Here is a 6,167-nt window from a genome sequence, read left to right on the forward strand (position 1 = left end):
TAATCAATACCTAAAACTTGAATTGTACTACTTCTTACTGGCTATTACATCAAATTAGAAGCTTCATCTGTGTTCTACTGTGGTGGTTTTAGTGTCTCCGCCTACCGCAGCATACGACATAGCTTTGCAGACGATAAGTACAACCGTTTCAGAGAGAAGAGCGGCCAATGTGTCGATCTGGCTTTAAGTCGATTCGATAACAAATGACGAAAACGGACGGATTTCTCAGGTTTTTACTACATATGAACACTTTTCACATTCTCCCGTGCAACTCGGCTGCTAGTCCTCCTTTCATGCAGAATCTTAAGGTCCCAGCTCATGTCCAAGGCACCAAAGCCAGCTAAAAAGTCAATAATCGATACCTGAAACTTGAATTGTACTACTTCTTACTGGCTATTACATCAACTTAGAAGCTTCATCTGTGTTCTACTATGGTGCTTTTAGTGTCTCCGCATACCGCATCACGCGACATAGCTTTGCAGACGATAAGTACAACCGTTTCAGAGAGAAGAGCGGCCAATGTGACGATCTGGCTTTAAGTCGATTCGATAACAAATGACGAAGACGGACGGATTTCTCAGGTTTTTACTACATATGAACACTTTTCACATTCTCCCGTGCAACTCGGCTGCTAGTCCTCCTTTCATGCTGAATCTTAAGGTCCTAGCTCATGTCCAAGGCACCAAAGCCAGCTAAGAAGTCAATAATCGATACCTAAAACTTGAATTGTACTACTTCTTACTGGCTATTACATCATCTTAGAAGCTTCATCTGTGTTCTACTATGGTGCTTTTAGTGTCTCCGCATACCGCAGCACGCGACAAAGCTTTCCAGACGATAAGTACAACCGTTTCAGAGAGAAGAGCAGCCAATGTGACGATCTGGCTTTAAGTCGATTTGATAACAAATGACGAAAACGGACGGATTTCTCAGGTTGTTACTACATATGAACACTTTTCACATTCTCCCGTGCAACTCAGCTGCTAATCCTCCTTTCATGCAGATTCTTAAGGTCCTAGCTCATGTCCAAGGCATCAAAGCCAGCTTAAAAGTCAATAATCAATACCTAAAACTTGAATTGTACTACTTCTTACTGGTTATCACATCAACTTAGAAGCTTCACTGTGTCCTACTATGGTGCTTTTACTGTCTCCGCATACCGCGGCACTCGACATAGCTTTGAAGACGATAAGTACAACCGTTTCAGAGAGAAGAGCGGCCAATGTGACGTTCGGGCTTTAAGTCGATTCGATAACAAATGACGAAAACGGACAGATTTCTCAGGTTTTTACTTCATATGAACACTTTTCACATTCTCCCGTGCAACTCGGCTGCTAGTCCTCCTTTCATGCAGAATCTTAAGGTCCTAGCTCATGTCCAAGGCACCAAAGCCAGCTAAAAAGTCAATAATCGATACCTAAAACTTGAATTGTACTACTTCTTACTGGCTATTACATCATCATACAAGCTTCATATGTGTTCTACTATGGTGCTTTTAGTGTCTCCGCATACCGCAGCACGCGACATAGCTTTGCAGACGGTAAGTACAACCGTTTCAGAGAGAAGAGCGGCCAATGTGACGATCTGGCTTTAAGTCGATTCCATAACAAATGACGAAAACGGACGGATTTCTGAGGTTTTTACTACATATGAACACTTCTCATATTCTCCCGTGCAACTCGGCTGCTAGTCCTCCTTTCATGTAGAATCTTAAGGTCATAGCTCATGTCCAAGGCGTCAAAGCCAGCTTAAAAGTCAATAATCGATACCTTTAACTTGAATTGTACTACTTCTTACTGGCTATTACATCAACTTAGAAGTTTCATCTGTGTTCTACTATGGTGCTTTTAGTGTCTCCGCATACCGCTGCACGCGACATTGCTTTGCAGACGATAAGTACAACCGTTTCAGAGAGAAGAGCGGCCAATGTGACGATCTGGCTTTAAGTCGATTCGATAACAAATGACGAAAACGGACGGATTTCTCAGGTTTTTACTACATATGAACACTTTTCACATTCTCCCGTGCAACTCGGCTGCTAGTCCTCCTTTCATCCAGAATCTTAAGGTTCAAGCTCATCTCCAAGGCACCAAAGCCAGCTACAAAGTCAATAATCGATACCTAAAACTTGAACTGTCCTACTTCTTACTGGCTATTACATCATCTTAGAAGCTTCATATGTGTTCTACTATGGTGCAATTAGTGTCTCCGCATACCGCAGCACGCGACATAGCTTTGCAGACGATAAGTACAACCGTTTCAGAGAGAAGAGCGGCCAATGTGACGATCTGGCTTTAAGTCGATTCGATAACAAATGACGAAAACGGACGGATTTCTCAGGTTGGTTTTTACTACATATGAACACTTTTCACATTCTCCCGTGCAACGCGGCTGCTAGTCCTCCTTTCATGCAGAATCTTAAGGTCCTAGCTCATGTCCAAGGCACCAAAGCCAGCTAAAACGTCAATAAACGATACCTAAAACTTGAATTGTACTACTTCTTACTGGCTATTACATCAACTTAGAAGCTTCATCTGTGTTCTACTATGGTGCTTTTAGTTTCTCCGCATACCGCAGCACGCGACACAGCTTTGCAGACGATAATTACAACCGTTTCAGAGAGAAGAGCGGCCAATGTGACAATCAGGCTTTAAGTCGATTCGATAACAAATGACGAAAACGGACGGATTTCTCTGGTTTGTACTACATATGAATACTTTTGACATTCTCCCGTGCAACTCGGCTGCTAGTCCTCCTTTCATGCAGAATCTTAAGGTCCTAGCTCATGTCCAAGGCACCAAAGCCAGCTAAAAAATCAATAATCGATACCTAAAACTTGAATTGTACTACTTCTTACTGGCTATTACATCAAATTAGAAGCATCATCTGTGTTCATTTGTGGTGGTTTTAGTGTCTCCGCCTACCGCAGCATACGACATAGCTTTGCAGACGATAAGTACAACCGTTTCAGAGAGAAGAGCGGCCAATGTGACCATCTGGCTTTAAGTCGATTCGATAACAAATGACGAAAACGGACGGATTTCTCAGGTTTTTACTACATATGAACACTTTTCACATGCTCCCGTGCAACTCGGCTGCTAGTCCTCCTTTCATGCAGAATCTTAAGGTCCTAGCTCATGTCCAAGGCACCAAAGCCAGCTAAAAAGTCAATAATCGATACCTAAAACTTGAATTGTACTACTTCTTACTGGCTATCACATCAACTTAGAAGCTTCATCTGTGTTCTACTATGGTGCTTTTAGTGTCTCCGCATACCGCAGCACGCGACATAGCTTTGCAGACGATAAGTACAACCGTTTCAGAGAGAAGAGCGGCCAAGTGACGATCTGGCTTTAAGGCGATTCGATAACAAATGACGAAAACGGACGGATTTCTCAGGTTTTTACTACATATGAACACTTTTCATATTGTCCCGTGCAACTCGGCTGCTAGTCCTCCTTTCATGCAGAATCTTAAGGTCCTAGCTCATGTCCAAGGCACCAAATCCATCTAAGAAGTCAATAATCGATACCTAAAACTTGAATTGTACTACTTCTTACGGGCTATTACATCGACTTAGAAGCTTCATCTGTGTTCTAGTATGGTGATTTTATTGTCTCCGCATACCGCAGCACGCGACATAGCTTTGCAGACGATAAGTACAACCGTTTCAGAGAGAAGAGCGGCCAATGTGACGATCGGGCTTTAAGTCGAATCGATAACAAATGACGAAAACGGACGTATTTCTCAGGTTTCTACTACATATGAACACATTTCACATTCTCCCATCCAACGCGGCTGCTAGTCCTCCTTTCATGCAGAATCTTAAGGTCCTAGCTCATGTCCAAGGCACCAAAGACAGCTAAAAAGTCAATAATCGATATCTAAAACTTGAATTGTACTACTTCTTACTGTCTATTACATCAACTTAGAAGCTTCATCTGTGTTCTATGGTGCTTTTAGTGTCTCCGCATACCGCAGCACGCGACATAGCTTTGCAGACGATAAGTAGAACCGTTTCAGAGAGAAGAGCGGCCAATGTGACGATCTGGCTTTAAGTCGATTCGATACCAAATGACGAAAACGGACGGATTTCTCAGGTTTTTACTACATATGAACACTTTTCACATTCTCCCGTGCAACTCGGCTGCTAGTCCTCCTTTCATGCAGAATCTTAAGGTCCTAGCTCATGTCCAAGGCACCAAAGCCAGCTAAGAAGTCAATAATCAATACCTAAAACTTGAATTGTACTACTTCTTACTGGCTATTACATCAACTTAGAAGCTTCATCTGTGTTCTACTATGGTGCTTTTAGTGTCTCCGCATACCGCAGCACGCGACATAGCTTTGAAGACGATAAGTACAACCGTTTCAGAGAGAAGAGCGGCCAATGTGACCATCTGGCTTTAAGTCGATTCGATAACAAATGACGAAAACGGACGGATTTCTCAGGTTTTTACTACATATGAACACTTTTCACATTCTCCCCTGCAACTCGGCTGCTAGTCCTCCTTTCATGCAGAATCTTAAGGTCCTAGCTCATGTCCAAGGCACCAAAGCCAGCTAATAAGTCAATAATCGATACCTAAAACTTGAATTGTACTACTTCTTACTGGCTATTACATCATCTTAGAAGCTTCATCTGTGTTCTACTATGGTGCTTTTAGTGTCTCCGCATATCGCAGCACGCGACAAAGCTTTCCAGACGATAAGTACAACCGTTTCAGAGAGAAGAGCAGCCAATGTGACGATCTGGCTTTAAGTCGATTTGATAACAAATGACGAAAACGGACGGATTTCTCAGGTTTTTACTACATATGAACACATTTCACATTCTCCCGTACAACGCGGCTGCTAGTCCTCCTTTCATGCAGAATCTTAAGATCCTAGCTCATGTCCAAGGCACCAAAGCCAGCTAAAAAGTCAATAATCAATACCTAAAACTTGAATTGTACTACTTCTTACTGGCTATCACATCAACTTAGAAGCTTCATCTGTGTTCTACTATGGTGCTTTTAGTGTCACCGCATACCGCAGCAAGCGACATAGCTTTGAAGACGATAAGTACAACCGTTTCAGAGAGAAGAGCGGCCAATGTGACGATCTGGCTTTAAGTCGATTCGATAACAAATGACGAAAAGGGACGGATTTCTCAGGTTTTTACTACGTATGAACACTTTTCACATTGTCCCGTGCAACTCGGCTGCTAGTCCTCCTTTTGATGCAGAATCTTAAGATCCTAGCTCATGTCCAAGGCACCAAAGCCAGCTAAAAAATCAATAATCGATACCTAAAACTTGAATTGTACTACTTCTTACTGGCTATTACATCAACTTAGAAGCTTCATCTGTGTTCTACTATGGTGCTTTTAGTGTCTCCGCATACCGCAGCACGCGACATAGCTTTGAAGACGATAAGTACAACCGTTTCAGAGAGAAGAGCGGCCAATGTAACGATCTGGCTTTAAGTCGATTCGATAACAAATGACGAAAGCGGACGGATTTCTCAGGTTTTTACTACATATGAACACTTTTCACATTCTCCCCTGCAACTCGGCTGCTAGTCCTCCTTTCATGCAGAATCTTAAGGTCCTAGCTCATGTCCAAGGCACCAAAGCCAGCTAAAAAGTCAATAATCGATACCTAAAACTTGAATTGTACTACTTCTTACTGGCTATTACATCATCTTAGAAGCTTCATCTGTGTTCTGCTATGGTGCTTTTAGGGTCTCCGGATACCGCAGCACGCGACAAAGCTTTCCAGACGATAAGTACAACCGTTTCAGAGAGAAGAGCAGCCAATGTGACGATCTGGCTTTAAGTCGATTTGATAACAAATGACGAAAACGGACGGATTTCTCAGGTTGTTACTACATATGAACACTTTTCACATTCTCCCGTGCAACTCAGCTGCTAATCCTCCTTTCATGCAGATTCTTAAGGTCCTAGCTCATGTCCAAGGCATCAAAGCCAGCTTAAAAGTCAATAATCAATACCTAAAACTTGAATTGTACTACTTCTTACTGGCTATCACATCAACTTAGAAGCTTCACTGTGTCCTACTATGGTGCTTTTAGTGTCTCCGCATACCGCAGCACGCGACATAGCTTTGAAGACGATAAGTACAACCGTTTCAGAGAGAAGAGCGGCCAATGTGACGATCTGGCTT

Source organism: Schistocerca gregaria, unplaced genomic scaffold (assembly GCF_023897955.1).
Source record: "Schistocerca gregaria isolate iqSchGreg1 unplaced genomic scaffold, iqSchGreg1.2 ptg000266l, whole genome shotgun sequence".
NCBI lineage: Eukaryota > Metazoa > Arthropoda > Insecta > Orthoptera > Acrididae > Schistocerca > Schistocerca gregaria.